Raw genomic sequence first — 18,156 nt, 5'->3', positions numbered from 1 at the left:
CAAAGAATTCTTAGACATGATGCCAAAAGCATCATTCATAAAAGAAAAAATTAATAAACTGGATTTTTTTCAACTTAAAAATGTTTCCACTTTTAAAGGCAATATTAAGAAGATGAAAAGACAAGCTATTTACTGAAATATTTGCAAATCGTGTAAAGAATTTGTATCTAGAATGTATCAAAATCTTACAACTCAAAATTCAGAAGACAACTCATGTTAAAAAATGGACGAAATATTTGAATAGACTTTTCGCCTAAGAACATGTGAGGATGACTAATGATACATGGATGGATGATTAACATCATTCATCATTAGAGAAGTACAAATTAAACCCACAGTGAGAGAACACTTCATATCCCCCAGGAGAGCTAAAATTAAAGAGAGTTTACATCAAGTGATGGTGATAGTGCAGAAAAATTGGAAGCCCATGTACATGCCTCTGGGAATGGAAAATGGCACCACCGCTTTGGAAAACAGCTTGGCAATTTCTTTTTCTTTTTTTTTTTTAAATGTTATTTATTGTGAAATATATACATGAAAAAGCAATATATTTCAAAGTACATTTTAAAACATTTATTGTGAAATAGAGCATGTAAACAAAAAAGCAATGAATTTCAAAGTACATTTTAACAAGTAGTTATAGTACAGATTTCAAAGTTTGGTATGGGTTACAGTTCCACAATTTCAGATTTTTCCTTCTGGCTGCTTCAAGATACTAGAAATTAAAAGAAATATCAATATAATGATTCAGCAGTCATACTTATTTGTTAAGTCTTATCTTCTCTATTATAACTCCCCTTCTCCTTTGATCCTTCTTCTAAACTTTAGAGATTTTTGGGCTATGCCCATTCTATAACATTTTCATGTTGAAAAATGGTGTTAGCAATATAGAGAAAGGGGATGGAATTAGTTGATGTTCTTGAAGAGGCTGGTCCCTCTGGGTTTTAGGACTTATCTGGCCTAGGAACCATCTGGAGGTTATATAGGTTTCTGGAAAGTGAACTTAATGCATGAAACTTTTGTAGCATCTCAGAGCCCTAGGTGTTCTTTTAGGTTAACAGGAATTATGTTGGTTGGGGTTTGGCAAATAGTGGCAATTAGCAATATCTAGCTGAAGCTTGCATAAGAGTAGCCTCTGGATTAGCTTCCCTACTGTATTTGAACTCTCATTAATACCTTATTTTGTTAATTTCTTTTCCCCCTTTTTGGTCAGGAAGGTGTTATCAATCCCACGGTGCCAGGACCAGGCTTATCCCTGGCAATCATGTCCCACTTTGTCAGGGAGACTTTCACCCCTGAATGTCTTGTTCCTTTTGGGGGGTAGGGGAGTAATGGTTTTTCTTGTAGAGTTGGGCTTAGAAAGAGAGAGAAAGGCCACATCTGAATAACAAAAGAGGTTTTCTGGGAGTAACAGACATAATTATAGGTAGGCTTAGCTTCTCTGCTACAGAAATAAGTTTCATAAGAGCAAGCCTCGAGATCAAGGGTTTGGCCTATTAACTTGGGAGTCCCTAATGTTTGAGAGAGTTTCAGAGGTTTCCCAGATCGGAAAGGTTAATAGTTCCATATGTTTTTTCTCTACTCCCTAAAGTTTGGCAATTTCTTAAAAAACTGAACAAAAATTTACCATATAACCCAGCAATTCCATTCGTAGGAATCTCTCCAAGAGAACTGAAAAACATGTTCACACAAAGAGATGTGCGTGAATGTTCATAGTGGCATTATTGATAATAGCCCCAAACTGGAAATAATCCAGCTACATCAGCTGATGAATGGAAAAACAAAATGTGGTATTTTCATGCGATGGAATACTATTCAGCAACTTAAAGGGATGAACTACTGTATGTGCTCTTCAACATAGATGAGCTTTGGAAACATGCTGAGTGAAAGAAGCCAGGTGTAAGACTATATATCATGAGCCCATTTATATGAAATGTCTAGGAAAGGCAAACTTAGGGACAAAGCAGAAAAATTTTTGCCTAGGCCTGGGGATGGGAGTGGGGACTAATTGTAAATGGGCATGGGGGAACATTTTGGGTTGATGGAAATGTTCTAAAACTTGATTATGGTAATGGTTACGAAAATAATTGAATTGTACAATGGATGAATTCTATGCTATGTATATTATACCTCAATAACCACAGCCAAGCAGTTACAAAATGTCAATTAAGTAAAATAGAGAAAAGAGTTTAATCGTCAAGGGTGGGGTTCTTAGGAGCAAATGGCATTGAAGGTCGACTTTGAAGTCAGGGTAGAACCCTCAAATAGTCCAATGTGGAGAATAGTAGGATTTAGAGAATAATGAATAGATTCGTTGGTTGCAGCAGAGAGTTCTAGAAAGATAGTAGGAGATAAAAGTATCTATTAGATAAGGAGGTAAGTAGGAACCAAAATTGAAAGTCACCAAAATGGTGTTCTAAGAGAGATTTTCTAGGAAACTGTTGCATGATAACCCACTGTAATTAAACTTGGAAAGGGTTAGAGTCTTTATTAGGATGCTTTGCATAGAACATACGTTCATTGTTTTGTTTCTTTGATGACTATGATATTTTTAGTCTGGGTGATGAGTGAAATGAGACACTATTGACAGGAATTGGGAATCTGGAGCAGAGAATGCTTTAGAAATGAATTCCACATGTTGCCTGGGACTTGGCTGCTCCTCAAGATCTAAGCAAATTAGAAACCCCATTCGCTAAAACCATGAAATGTGGAATTCCAGTTCCCCTTCCAAGATTTCTGTAAATTCCCAAGGGACTAATGTTCTCATGACTTTCTTGGCTTATGAGCTCCAGTTGACTGTCTTTGCCCTATAGTAGATCTGATATCAATCCATTTTTCTATTTCTCCCAAAGATTCCATTCATATAAAATATTTGAAGTATAGATTTTACTAAAGATTTTTAGGTATGATGGAATTGAGTTTACATTGCAGCATGCAGAAAACCCCAAAAGAATAATAAGTACCTTAACTGTACTCCAGCCAGGGAGTTTTACTGTCTTTTTAGCTCACTAGTTCCAGCCTTTCTCTGTCTTAATGTCTTCTTCCTCTTACCTCTTCATTTTCCCCCTCTTCTTTGCACTCTTCCCTTTTCGGAAAAAGAAGACATTGGATTCCATTAAGCAGCAGCAAAAGCATAACCTTGATGCATCACTTCATTCTGAGTAGCTCATTGAGCTATATCCCAAAAAAGAGTGCCTTCAGTAAGAGGAGTTCTGGTGCCAGCTCTTAAGTTAAAATACTGTTTATTCCACCTCCTTCCATAAGGAAAGGTTATTCATTGAATTTGAGGCAAAGATGGTATATTTAGATGAAAAGGTTTGGCAGGTAGTTAAAGATTTGGACTGAACCTCCAAAGAAAGATCAGAGACAAAGGTTTGGGAGTCAAGTGTGGGAAAGGAGAAACCAACAGTTAATTGCCCACTGAGTCTAGCCAGCTGCTTAACATATGCTATTTAATCCCAACAACAATCCTTTGAAAGATGTATTATTACCATTTTACAAATAAAGAAATCAAAACCCAAAAAGGTTAAACAGTTTGTCCTACGTCACACAGCTGGTAGATGGCAGCATCAGTATCAAATCCAGCTGTCTTGATTCAAAGCCTTTGCTTGGCTTCTGTGAGGGAGGCGAGAGGGAGATATAGATGGAAAGAGAAAACGTAAAAAGAAGAGGGAAGGGCTAAGCATGTTTATGGGTGGGTGGGGAAGTGAAATAATAACCCCAGTGATCTGAGAGATAGGAAGAGAGTCAGAACTGTCTGGCGTTTTGGAAATCAGTGGAAAGAGAGAACCTCAGGAATGAGCGTTGAATGAAGTGTGAGAAAAGACTTGGCTTGGTATTGCAGAGAACAGTTTTAGTAGAATGATAGCTGTAGACAGAGAATAAATGAATGGATAAGTGGGTGAAGGGTGCATACTAGGGCATGCAGAGAGAATGTTTTTCTATTTGTTTTTTTTAAGTGAAGGAGACCGGAATATGTTTATAGAATGAGACAAGTAAGAAGCCAGTGGGGAAGGACGAACAAAAGTGTTGAGAAAGAAGGATAGTTGTTGATGAGGTCTCAGAAGAGGTAGAGACAATGGGAATGAGAACTCCAGAAAAGTTAACCTTGGAATGGAGAAAGGAGGAATACCTCTTTTGAGATCGGAAGAAGGTATAGATGGAAATCTGGGGAACGTTTGAAGTGCTCATATTTTCATCATGGAGAAGAAAGATGATGAGGGTGCTCTACAAGGTAGAAGGGTTGAAAGTATGCCAAAGGAAAATGGGCAGAGTGTTGGGATTTGGGAGTTGAGAATGTGGGAAAGGTTTGGATCCCACGTATGTGCCTTGCTCTAAATTCTATAAAGCTATGGTATCAAAACTCTAGTTTTCATGTATAGAAATCACGAGTCACTGTTGTTGCAGATACCTCAATTTATAATTTACCCTCATCACTGCTTCAAAATTGTACCTCAGATTATCATTTACCCTCATCACTGTTTCAAAAACTTTTCTTCTGGATTTTGTTATTATGTTGATAAAGAAACAAAAATTTCAGTATCACAATTAACAATACACTTTAATCTTAACAAAACTATATTGTAGTTGTTTAGAATAGAATAGAAAGTCCAGATCTAGGTATAGTTGGCCTGATAAAAATAGCATTTCAAAGTAGTGGGAGGAAATGGAATTTTCAATAAATGGTGTTAGTAAAATTTCCCAGTTGGGAAAAAAAAAAGTGTATATTCTTATGCTACCCAGTTCACAAGGACAAATTCCACATGTAAAAACGGTCAATTAGAGAGAGAGAGAGGAAAAAAAAAAGGAAACAACATAATCTGAAAAGAGTAAGGAATGGTTATATGTTTATCAGTAGGGAAGTGGTTAATTAAATCAGGGTATTAATGAATATACTGTGTAATGGCTAAGATTACACACAGGCTCTGAAATAGGAAATAACTGGATTTGGGGACTTGATACTGCCTCCTACTGGTTCTGTGGCCTTGGACAAATTTCTCAACCTCTCTGTGCATTAGTTTTCTCCCCTGTAAAATAAAAACATATTAACCCTATCTTGTAGGATTGTTGCAAAGAATAATCTGTGTAGTGCTTTATAGTATATTACTAACACAGAGTAAGCACTCCATAAAAGGTTATTATTATTATTATTATTATTATGTGGCCGTTAAAAACAATGCAGTCGATCCATAAGTACAGATATCGAAAATGCCTACAGTACATAGAATAGAAAAAAGCAGTTAATAGATCAATATATTTAATACCCATTTGATTTAAAAAACATGAAACAGAAAGTCTGCATGCATTTGTGTATATATTGAAAAATCTGGAAGGCTACAAACCAATCTGTAAAAAGTGGGATTACCTCTCCTGGATTAGGGCTGGAGGATTATCATTTTTTTAGTTACATACGTGGATTTACTGAATTTTTTTTAACAAAGAGCATGTAATTTGTAAAATTTTGACACATGAAAGCATGAACAACAAAGGAAACACTAGCATTATAGAACTGAGGTGAACAATTAGGTATGCTTGAAAAAAATAATGTTACTTTCTTTTTGTTCTGTGAGCTAAAGTTTAATTTATGTGGTTGAAGTGTCACATAGACCGAGAGTTTTCAAATGTGTGAAAACATGATTCCCAGAGATGATTTTCCTATATTTTAACTTTGTATGAAATTATTTGAAAATATGATTCCATTTTCTGCAAAAATAGAGCATATAACTCCATTAATTCAAAAAATCAATTGTTCAAGATTAATATTTTTCCCTTATACTTAAGATATTTATTTTACCTTGACCTTGAATAAGGAAAAATACAAAAAAATGGAAGAGGCTGGTTATAGGCCTTGCAACGAAAACTCCCTGTTAGCATGAGATAGTGACTAAAATCCAAAATATATTTTGCTTTATCACTTGGTGTACATAGATTATCAAAACTTTGTTCTGCTCAATATTTTAGAGTTTCAGTGTTAGCTGTTTTTTTTTTTTTTTAGTAAATATTAAGTTTCCATGTCTTCAAAAAGTTTAAAATTTTAGGTTTGTAATTATGCCACGGCAGTATATAAATTACTGTTACTTAGAGGCCTAAAACAGTTCTTTTTCTCCTAACCTTATTTCTGTAGACAGGCCTATTTCAGTAATTTCAGATTGGGAAAGAAAATTTATTTTAAAATTATGATTTTATTTGTTAGGATTTAGGTTACCCACCAATACAAAGTTGTGGAAAAATAGAAGTTGGTTTAATTATCCTTTATTTCATAGTGGTTGGTGACAGATGTCAGCATTTCTCAATGGGGCAGACATAAATTAGACCAGTATTTAACTACACTGTGGTGTTAGGAATATACCCCAAAAGCTTAAATTCAAAATTATTAGGTAAATTATTTAAGATAGTGAATTCTAAATGACATTTTTCATTGTGTTCACATGATAAGGAACAAATTTTAATTGTATTTTCTTTACGAACAATGAAGTCAATTTATTTGTTTTGGGGCCCTTGGTTCCAAAAGTTGCCCCTGATAGGACAGGATTTCTTCAGTGTAATATAAATTCCCTTGGAGTTGCTGCGAGTCTCTTATAGAGCCGGAAAGTGTCAGTAGTGGCTGAGATAAATTTGAGAGTCAGGCATTAAGGAGCAGTGTCTGGAGCTCTTCTGCCTAGTCAGGTGGCCACTAGCCACATGTGCCTGCAGAGCTCCTGAGATGCTGCTGGTCTAATAAAGATGTGCTCTAAGAGGAAGAGATGAGCCAGATTTTGAAGACTAAGTGTTCTAGTTTGCTAGCTGCTGGAATACAACACACCAGAGATGGAATGGCTTCTAATAAAAGGGGATTTATTTTCATTAGTTCTTCAGAGGAAAGGCAGCTAACTTTCAACTGAGGCTCTTTCTTACATGGGAAGGCACAGGGTGATCTCTGTTGGCCTTCTCTCCAGGCCTCTGGGTTCTGACAACTTTCCCCCTGGTGATTTCTTGCTGCATCACCAAAGGCCTGGGCTGAGCTGCAAGTGCTGAGATGAGGTGTGCTAAGCTGCTTGGGCTGTGCTACGTTGAGCTCTCTCATTTAAGCACCAGCCAGTTAAGTCAAATGTCATTCATTGCAGCAGGCATGCCTCCTAGCCGACTGCAGATGTAATCAGCCACAGATGAGGTTTATGTGCCATTGGCTCACGTCCACAGCAACAGAACTGGGTGTCTTCACCTGGCCAGTTGACAACTGAATAACTACCACAGTATCCAAAAAAAAGAGACTGTAAATAGCTCTTTAAGAATTTGTTAAATGTTGGTTATATTTGAAAGATAGTATTTTGGATATATTGGAGTAAATAAAATATATTTAAATCAAATTAATTTCACCTGTTTCTTTTTATTTTAAGGTGCAACTATTAGAAAATTTAAAATTACATATGTGGCTAGCACTGTATTTTTAATTGAACAGTCTTATGGCTAGTATGATGTGTACAGCTTTTTAAACGTTGTACCATAAGCAAATTTAGCTAAAATTAGTGAAGCCGATCAGGTCTCTAATTTGAAAGCCTAGAACTGTAGAAAAAGACATCTAATGCAAGTTATTGACTGTCTTAATTTAAGATGATGCAGATGCCAAGCCTGATTATATTTGGGTAAGAAACTGGATAGTTTGATGCTTTTTTTTTTCTTGAGTGGCAGAGAGAATAAGGAGGAAAGTTAGGTTTTGAATTATCTGGATAAGCTGTTTGCATGAACTAACTTTATTGGATATATGGCAACTCTTAGTTCATTTTTGGTATAAGCCTGACTTTTTTTTTTATTATTAATTAAAAAAAATTAACTAACACAACATTAGAAATCAATCCATTCTACATATGCAATCAGTAATTCTTAATATCATCACATAGGTGTATGGTCATCATTTCTCAGTACATATGCATCGATTTAGAGAAAGAAATAGCACGACAACAGAAAAAGAAATAAAGTGATAACACAGAGAGAAAACACAAATAAAAATAAAAAGTACAAAAATATATGAGAAAAAAAAACAAAAACAAAAAAAAACTATAGCTCAGATGCAGCTTCATTCAGCGTTCCAACATAATTACATTACAATTAGGCAGTATTGTGCTGACCATTTTTTTTTTTTTTTAGACATCATACCATTCTACATATGCAATCAGTAATTTTTAACATCATCACATAGATGCATGATCATCGTTCCTTAGTACATTTGCATCGGTTTAGAAGAACTAGCGGTATAACAGAAAAAGATATAGAATGTTAATATAGAGAAAAAAAATAAAAGTAATAATAATAAGAACAAAACAAACAAAACAAAACAAAACAAAAACCTATAGCTCGGATGCAGCTTCGTTCAGTATTTTAACATGATTACTTTACAATTAAGTATTATTGTGCTGTCCATTTTTGAGTTTTTGTATCTAGTCCTATTGCACAGTCTGTATTCCATCAGCTCCAATTACCCATTATCTTACCCTGTTTCTAACTCCTGCTGAACTCTGTTACCAATGACATATTCCAAGTTTATTCTCGAGTGTCGATTCACATCATTGGGACCATACAGTATTTGTCTTTTAGTTTTTGGCTAGACTCATAAGCCTGACATTTTGATTTCTAATTGTTATTGATGTTAGTATAGTTGAGTTGATTTTGGAATTAGTTTTATCTTCACAGTTGGTTAGAAAAACATGGTGGTGGTATTTCCCTGTGATCAAATAAGGTAATTTATTTCTTAAATTTTAGCTTTTAAAAAAATGCTTTTTATAAAGAGGTGTTAATTTTTTTTTTTGGCGCAGTATGTCATATCAAGAGTTTCTTTATGAAAGGAATTGAGTTCTTTTAAAATTCTAAAAACAATATTTATGCCACTAATTGTATGCTTTAAAGTAATTAATTGTATGTTGTGGAAATTTCACCTCAGTAGAAGCAAACAAACAAACAAGGGTCGAGTGTAAAAAACTAAAGCAGGGTGCACAGGTGTTTCAGTGGTAGAATGCTCGCCTTCCATGCGGGAGACCTGGGTTCTATTTCTAGACCATGCACCTAAAACAGTAGCAACAACAAAACTAAAGCAATACGAAAAAAAGACAAAAAAAAAAAAAAAAGACCATGAAATCCCACCACACAGAAGAAACCACTATTAACGTTTTAGTGAAAATGCTTCCAGGGAACTCTCTGGTCATGTATACATATACTGTTACATAAATGGAAATAGTATACCTGCTCATTTGTAACTTGAATTTGTTTTGCTCAATAAATGTCTTTGGCATCTTTCCATGTCAATAAATGTAGAATTATATCTAATATTTTAATGGTTGCATAGATTTCTGTTGATAGAGTTATTAAAATATTTTCCCTGATGATGGACCTTTATGCAAAGTACTTTTAGGTAGGATCTTAAAACAACAGTTATGTGTGGTCACCTCCACATTGGCATCTTGGCCATGTGAAACTAAGCAGAGGTATGCTTCTGTGCCTTGGTCATCATGTTGAGACCTTGATCAAAACCTGGTGGTCTCCGGAAATTGAAATAGTATGTTTCATAAATATTTCATTAATTTTCATAATATATCTTATTGGTGTTCAGAGTTAGTGTCAGGCTTTGCCTTATGTTATTATAATTATTTTTTCTGATGATGCTTTGGAAAGTTGTGCAGTAATTGTATATGTGATGAAGACAATGCATGTTCCAAATTTTTTATTTCGGTCCAGAGGTCTTTTTGCCTTTGTTTGCAGAAAATATCGATTCAGGCAATGTATTCCATGTATTTTATTTTGTTTTCATTGTACATATTTTAATCTGGACAGGGAAGATATACACTAAACTTACTGAACTTTTGTTCTTCCATCAGAAATATAAAACAAAATATTTAAAATTGATGTGGGGAAAACAAAACAAAAAAATTGAGACTAAAATGTCTTTAATTTACAATTCCTGTTTGCTTTGGCTAGAAAGAAAAAAATCCTGGGCTTTATCTGGGTGAACATTCTATCATTAAATGCATTATCCCTCTTTTTCCTGTTACAGTCCAGGAAAAGGAAGTCAAATAATGTTCATGTTAAAAAGGACCCTCCAAATACTTGGCTTCTGTTACACAGTGTGTGTGAGTGTGAGTGTGAGTGTGTGTGTGTATGTATATATAGAAAGAAGTGTTGATTTCTGTTTTTTTTTCCTCACACACAGTTATTTGCCTCTCTCAGATGGTGTATAGTTGGACACGGGATTTGGAGTTCGCCAGACCTGGGTTAAGACCTTGCCTCTGCTGTTACTTAACTGTGGGACTTTGTGCAAGTCGCTGGGCTTTTCTGAGCCTTAGTTTCCTCAACGGAAAAGTGAATATAAGAAAACCTGTCTTACAGATGACATTTAAGAGGGATAATTTTGGTAAAATTCTCTATCTTGCTTATAATAGTGCTTGAAAATTGAGCTAAAATTCAAGTGATGACAACATTATCTGACTTATGGTAAATTCCTCCTCCACATATGATTTTTTATTTGAAGTGAAATTCGCATGACATAAAATCAACCACTTTAAAGTGACATTTAGTGACATTTATAATGTAGTCCAACCACCTCTTCCACTAGTTCCAAAATGTTTTCAGCACCCCAAAATAAAGCCTCATAACCCATTAAGCAGTTATTCCTCCTTCTGCTACGCTCCCCACCCCAACTCTTGCAACCAGCAATCTGTTCTCTATCTCTATGAATGTCCATGTTCTGGATATTTCATATAAATGGAATCACATAATATGTGACCTTTTGTGTCTGGATTCTTTTACTTAGCATAATGTTTTCGAAGGTCATCCACATTGTATATCAGAACTTCACACTTTTTACTGGATAAATAATATTCCATTGTGGTTAGACCTTGTTTTATTTATCCATTCATCTGTAGATGGACATCTGGGTTGTTTGTACCTCTTGGCTATTATGAATAATGCTGGTATGAATCCATATGATTTTTTAAATTTTTAAAATTAATTAAAAAAAATTACAGGAAACACAAGCATTCTTAATATGTGATCATTCCATTCTACATATATAATCAGTAATTCACAATATCATCACATAGTTGCATATTCATCATCATGATCATTTCTTAGAACATTTGCATTAATTCAGAAAAAGAAATAAAAAGACAACAGAAAAATAAAACGAAAACAGAAAAAAAAACATACACACCATACCCGTTACTCCTCCCTTTCATTGATCACTAGCATTTCAAACTAAATTTATTTTAACATTTGTTCCCCCTATTTATTTTTATTACAAATGTTCTACTCATCTATTGACAAGGTAGATAAAAGGAGCATAAGACACAATCCATATGATTTTAATGTTTATTATTTCACTTTTTTCTTTTTTTTTAACACTTATTTTAGAAGAACCATGGAAGGAGCATGGTCATCTTCTGGGGCCAGGATGGCCCTGGCCTTTGCTGACTGTTTACTATAAAATATGTGGCAATAAAAGATTTGGTGAAAATAAAGACTGTACTCTGGGTTTTCTGTTGCAGTGCCTGTCCTCCCCACCATGTATTTGTTGAGGAAACCTGGGTCGTTTGTCTGGTAGAGTTTTCCTTAGTCTGAAGTTTGCTGATTACATCTCTGAGCTGTCATTTATCATGTCCTTCTGTTCTCTGAATATCCTGTAAATTGATGGTTGGATCCAGTAGCTTGATAGACTTCATCTTCTCCTTAAAATTTGAATAATTACTTTGTTAATTAATTAATTAGTTTGGCAAGACTACTTTTTTGTGTTCTATATCAGTAGACACCTGATTTGTCTTTTTTTTGGCTTTTGTTTTTGGTGATTGATGACTCATTAATTTATTAAGGGTTTTAAAACAATGATGTTCTGTCATTCCTTCTTTGTTTATTAGCTGGAATATTTCTGTAAAGAGAAACCTCTTCTTATCTATTAATTGGTAATTTACCCAGAGTTAATCTTCTTATAGGAAAGGCAAGATAGATGCTTGCAGTTTCCCCTTTACTTGCTTATTTTCAAAATAATAAATTAGTGCAATAGCATCCTCCAATGGTAACCACTTTTTTCTTTTCTTTTTTTTAATATTATGAACTCATGGATTTATATGCATTTAATGTATTTAATCCTTGAAACTATTATCCTGGCTGAAGCTGATCGTGTCCTGTTGTTGGCCAGTGGGAACCTTTTCAAGTTAGCTCTTAAATCCTTTTGACATGATCCTAAAATTGTCTTTGATAACTTCCTTTTTACCTGATATAAAATGATGTTCACAGCTCATCTTGTGCATTTCCTGCCCCAGATCCAGAATGCATCATCCAAAGAGCCCTGGCTTCTTTTAGTGGAAAAGTCATTTGGAGACCACAGTCTGGGTGCTGAGGTACTCACTGCTATTCCACTGGTGGTGGTTTCTAGACCTTTTCTCCCAGAACTAGGAAATATGTTTATAAAGATAAAAGCCATTGTGAATTTTTTTATTGATTTCTAAATAATAGGAATTTATTATTTCAGGACTACATGTTCTTTTCTTAACCTTGGCTTTTTTTAACTTTCTGTCTGATGAGAATATGAGTCTCAGTGACACCGAGTATGATAATATTTAAGTATCACATAATTACTTGTTTGCTTTATAGTACATTCACAGAATAATACCAATTCTATCACCAATAATATGATTACTGAAAACAATTTTTTAATATATATATTGCGATTTTGGTCATTTGGATAGTTTTACCCTGTGATTATGCTTTTGACTGTTAGGAATTATTTTTTTTTAATTTAATTTTATAATTATGTAAAATGTTTACATGGTTCCAGTGTTAACTATATAAAACAATGCAAAAAGTACATATTCAAAGAAATCTAGTTCTATCCCTGCACCTTCCACCTTGTTACCTCTCTTCTTTAGATAACCATTTTTTTAATGTATGCTTTTTCCTTACAGATATGGCAGTGTTCTATAAGTTAAGCCCATTTGTATTTATTGATATCATTGACAGGCTTGGCTTAAGCTTGGTTCTTTGTTTTATGTTATATTTATATGAATAGAGATATACACATGCATTTATATAGTCTTTCACTGTGTAGTCTGTTTTGTTTGCTTTTTAAAAGAAATATGTTTTGTTTGTTAGTAAGGTTTGTGTGTTTTCTAATGATTATCTTTGCTTAATCTTTATATGCTATTGTTAGTTTCGTTTTTTTATTTTTTAAATATTTTTACTGATAAAACAACATACAAACACATTCTTTTTTTTGTATTGACAAACCCAAACAACTTACAAACGTGAACATTCTTAACATACAAATATTCCATACATGGTGAACAGTCAATGGCTCACAATATTATCACATAATTGTATATTCATCACCATGATCATTTTTTTAGAACATTTGCATCACTCCAGAAAAAGAAATAAAAAGAAAAAAGAAAAAAACTCATACATTCCATACCCCTTACCCCTCCCTTTCATTGATCACTAGTATTTCAGTCTACTCGATTTATTTTAACATTTGTTCCCTTTATTGTTTGTTTATTTTATCCATATTTTTTACTCATCTGTCCATACAGTAGATAAAAGGAACATCATACACAGGGTTTTCACAATCACACAGCCACACTGCAAAAGCTATATCATACAATCATCTAAACGAAGCATGGCTACTGGTAATTCCGGTTTTTTTGTTTGTTTTTACTGTCTATTAGTTTCCTTCCTGGGTATATTGAAATAGCCAGTCACTTCTTCATTCACCTATTTTTCTCTCCCCCAGCACTTGATTTGGAGTCATATCCTTTTATTCCCACTTATTACCTATAGTCAGCAGATTTATCCTATTTGTTCCTGTGTGCTCTCATCATCCTCCCATTTTTTAAAGTTGTACTGTATTTTCACTGTCAGAACAATGTCATTACAAACTATGCTTTTTCCCTTTTGATCATCATTTAGTCTTTGCTCTATTTACTGTTCTGCTTAGTTCTACTTAGTGTTCTCTGCTAGTCCATGTGGCAGTGTCTCTCAGTAGTGTTGGTGTCTGAAGCTCATTCTTTGGTAGATCCCTCAGGGTGAGCTCAGGGTATTTGCTTTCTTTGAGTATCTTAAAAATGTTTCTGCATTGTCTTCAGGCATAAAGTGTTTCTGTTTCAAAATCTGATGACATTATGATCTTTTTCCCTTTTGCCTGGATGCCTTTTTTCTTTCTAGTTCAATAGTTTAACTAAACTTGTCTTAGTGTTGGTCATTCTGAGCCATTCCTTATGTTTTTGTTTTTGTTTTTTGCATGGGCAGATGCTGGGAATCCAACCCAGGTCCAACCCAGGTCCCCTGCATGACAGGTGAGAACTCTGCCTGCTGGAGCTACCATGGCCTGCCCTATTCCTTATGCTTTAAATGTAATTTTAGAGATTTGTGTATGATATGTTTTTAAAGTCTGCAAAGAATTCTGAATATGCGTTTTAGTTAAGAAATTACAGCTAACGGATATTGGAGAACTTTTATTTGTCTACCAATTGTATATTTTTTCCTGTTATCACATAGGCGATAAAGTTAGCAGAGTTCTTTTTTCCCCATTATCTCTGATTTGGGGAGCACAGTTCATGCTGTTAAAAAGTAAAAAATTATATGTTCAAGTTGACAAAAAGCCTTCTTTTCCGGGCATTATTCATGTTTGGTGTTAGTGTCTCTTGCTGTGGTAACTGTATCTAATTGTCTCCTGGTTTGGCCCCCTAGAAAGCCTGAACAAATAGCTTTATTCAGTCTGTAAATGGTTGATTTGCTCTTTTGAATTAGTATAAGTGAGGACATGTTGAGAGGTCTGTTTTAAAATATAGGAAAGAGTAAAATTTTGGTTGTCTTTATTTTAGTTGATGAGGCTTTTGGAAGCTTATTTTATTTAATACATACAGTCCTACATTTAAAGTATCTCCCATTTAATAGCCAAAAGTTTAGAAATGAATAGTGTCAAAGAATTATTAACCTAGCGATTGAATTAGGGGTTCAAGTTAATTTTGATTACAAGTCAGAACACTTTTATGTCACCTAGGTAATTTTGAGGAAATCGTTTCCAGTTACAAGCATACTGCTATCTCCAATACTTTATTCAGTTTGTTTTCTGAAAAGTCTCCTACATTGAATTTTTATAAATAAATTTGTATTTTTATTTTATTATTTTTTTGCAAATATTAATTTTTTATTAATTAAAAAAATTAACAAAACATTTAGAAATCATTCCATTCTACATATACAATCAGTAATTCTTAATATCATCACATAGTTGCATATTCATCATTTCTTAGTACATTTGCATCGATTTAGAAAAAGAAAAAAAGACAACAGAAAAAGAAATAAAACGAGCAGCATATCATGAAAAGAAATATGAACGAGCAGTTCATATCAGTGAGACCATACAATATTTGTCCTTTAGTTTTTGGCTAGTCTCACTCAGCATAATGTTCTCTAGGTCCATCCATGTTATTACATGCTTCATAAGTTTATTCTGTCTTAGAGCTGCATAATATTCCATCTTACGTATATACCACAGTTTGTTTAGCCACTCATCTGTTGATGGACATTTTGGCTGTTTCCATCTCTTTGCAATTGTAAATAATGCTGCTATAAACATTGGTGTGCAAATGTCCGTGTCTTTGCCCTTAAGTCCTCTGAGTAGATACCTAGCAATGGTATTGCTGGGTCATATGGCAATTCTATATTCTTTTTGAGGAAGCGCCAAACTGCCTTCCACAGTGGTTCCACCATTTGACATTCCCACCAACAGTGGATAAGTGTGCCTCTTTCTCCACATCCTCTCCGGCACTTGTCATTTTCTGTTTTGTTGATAATGGCCATTCTGGTGGATGTGAGATGATATCTCATTGTGGTTTTGATTTGCATTTCTCTAATGGCCAGGGACGTTGAGCATCTCTTCATGTGCCTTTTGGCCATTTGTAGTTCCTCTTCTGAGAAGTGTCTGTTCAAGTCTTTTTCCCATTTTGTGATTGGATTGGCTGTCTTTTTGTTGTTGAGTTGAACAATCTCTTTATAAATTCTAGATACTAGACCTTTATCTGATATGTCGTTTCCAAATATTGTCTCCCATTGTGTAGGCTGTCTTTTTACTTTCTTGATGACGTTCTTTGATGCACAAAAGTGTTTCATTTTGAGGAGCTCCCATTTATTTATTTATTTCTTCAGTGCTCTTGCTTTAGGTGTAAGGTCCATAAAACCGCCTCCAATTATAAGATTCATAAGATATCTCCCTACATTTTCCTCTGTTTTATGGTCTTAGACCTGATGTTTAGATCTTTGATCCATTTTGAGTTAACTTTTGTATAGGGTGTGAGATACAGGTCCTCTTTCATTCTTTTGCATATGGATATCCAGTTCTCTAGGCACCATTTATTGAAGAGACTGTTCTGTCCCAGGTGAGTTGGCTTGACTGCCTTATCAAAGATCAAATGTCCATGGATGAGAGGGTCTATATCTGAGCACTCTATTCGATTCCATTGGTCGGTATATCTATCTTTATGCCAGTACCATGCTGGTTTGACCACTGTGGCTTCATAATATGCCTTAAAGTCAGGCAGTGTGAGACCTCCAGCTTCGTTTTTTTCCCTCAAGATACTTTTAGCAATTTGGGGCACCCTGCCCCTCCAGATAAATTTGCTTATTGGTTTTTCTATTTCTGAAAAATAAGTTGTTGGGATTTTGATTGGTATTGCGTTGAATCTGTCAATCAATTTAGGTAGAATTGACATCTTAACTATATTTAGTCTTCCAATCCATGAATATGGTATGCCCTTCCATCTATTTAGGTCTTCTGTGATTTCTTTTAACAGTTTTTTTGTAGTTTTCTTTGTATAGGTCTTTTGTCTCTTTAGTTAAATTTATTCCGAAGTATTTTATTCTTTTAGTTGCAGTTGTAAATGGAATTTGTTTCTTGATTTCCCCCTCAGCTTGTTCATTGCTAGTGTATAGAAACACTACAGATTTTTGGATGTTGATCTTGTAACCTGCTACTTTGCTGTACTCGTTTATTAGCTCTAGTAGTTTTGCTGTGGATTTTTCAGGGTTTTCGACGTATAGTATCATATCATCTGCAAACAGTGAGAGTTTTACTTCTTCCTTTCCAATTTTGATGCCTTGTATTTCTTTTTCTTGTCTAATTGCTCTGGCTAGAATTTCCAACACGATGTTGAATAACAGTGGTGATAGTGGACATCCTTGTCTTGTTCCTGATCTTAGGGGGAAAGTTTTCAATTTTTCCCCATTGAGGATGATATTAGCTGAGGGTTTTTCATATATTCCCTTTATCATTTTAAGGAAGTTCCCTTGTATTCCTATCCTTTGAAGTGTTTTCAACAGGAAAGGATGTTGAATCTTGTCAAATGCCTTCTCTGCATCAATTGAGATGATCATGTGATTTTTCTGCTTTGGTTTGTTGATATGGTGTGTTACATTAATTGATTTTCTTATGTTGAACCATCCTTGCATACCTGAGATGAATCCTACTTGGTCATGATGTATAATTCTTTTAATGTGTTGCTGGATTCGGTTTGCTAGAATTTTGTTGAGGATTTTTGCATCTATATTCATTAGAGAGATTGGTCTGTAGTTTTCTTTTTTTGTAATATCTTTGCCTGGTTTTGGTATGAGGGTGATGTTGGCTTCATAGAATGAATTAGGTAGCTTTCCCTCCACTTCAATTTTTTTGAAGAGTTTGAGCAGGGTTGGTACCAATTCTTTCTGGAATGTTTGGTAGAATTCACATGTGAAGCCGTCTGGTTCTGGACTTTTCTTTTTGGAAAGCTTTTGAATGACTGATTCAATTTCTTTACTTATGATTGGTTTGTTGAGGTCATCTATTTTTTCTTGAGTCAAAATTGGTTGTTCTTGCCTTTCTAGGAACTTGTTCATTTCATCTGCATTGTTGTATTTATTAGCATAAAGTTGTTCATAGTATCCTGTTATTACCTCCTTTATTTCTGTGAGGTCAGTGGTTATGTCTCCTCTTCCATTTCTGATCTTATTTATTTGCGTCCTCTCTCTTCTTCTTTTTGTCAGTCTTGCTAAGGGCCCATCAATCTTGTTGATTTTCTCATAGAACCAACTTCTGGTCTTATTGATTTTCTCTATTGTTTTCACGTTCTCAATTTCATTTATTTCTGCTCTAATCTTTGTTATTTC

General features: G+C 34.4%; 1 protein-coding gene across 4 annotated transcripts in view; it reads left to right on the top strand.

The window, feature by feature from the left end:
- The window catches only part of RNF157 (ring finger protein 157), a 148,762-nt gene that overhangs the window by 10,686 nt on the left and 119,920 nt on the right, over positions 1-18,156 (top strand). The window contains exon 1 of one of the 4 annotated variants that reach the window (XM_077163898.1): positions 14,282-14,309. The exons of the other annotated variants lie outside the window; for them this stretch is intronic. The gene's annotated coding sequence lies outside the window, so the exon portion shown is untranslated. Of the gene's footprint in view, positions 1-14,281; positions 14,310-18,156 lie in introns of those variants that run through there. 4 annotated transcript variants of the gene reach the window in all.

Source organism: Tamandua tetradactyla, chromosome 6 (assembly GCF_023851605.1).
Source record: "Tamandua tetradactyla isolate mTamTet1 chromosome 6, mTamTet1.pri, whole genome shotgun sequence".
Classification (NCBI taxonomy): Eukaryota; Metazoa; Chordata; class Mammalia; order Pilosa; family Myrmecophagidae; genus Tamandua; species Tamandua tetradactyla.
The sequence above is the reverse complement of the archived record's forward strand: the minus strand, read 5'-3'. Positions and strand labels throughout refer to the sequence as shown.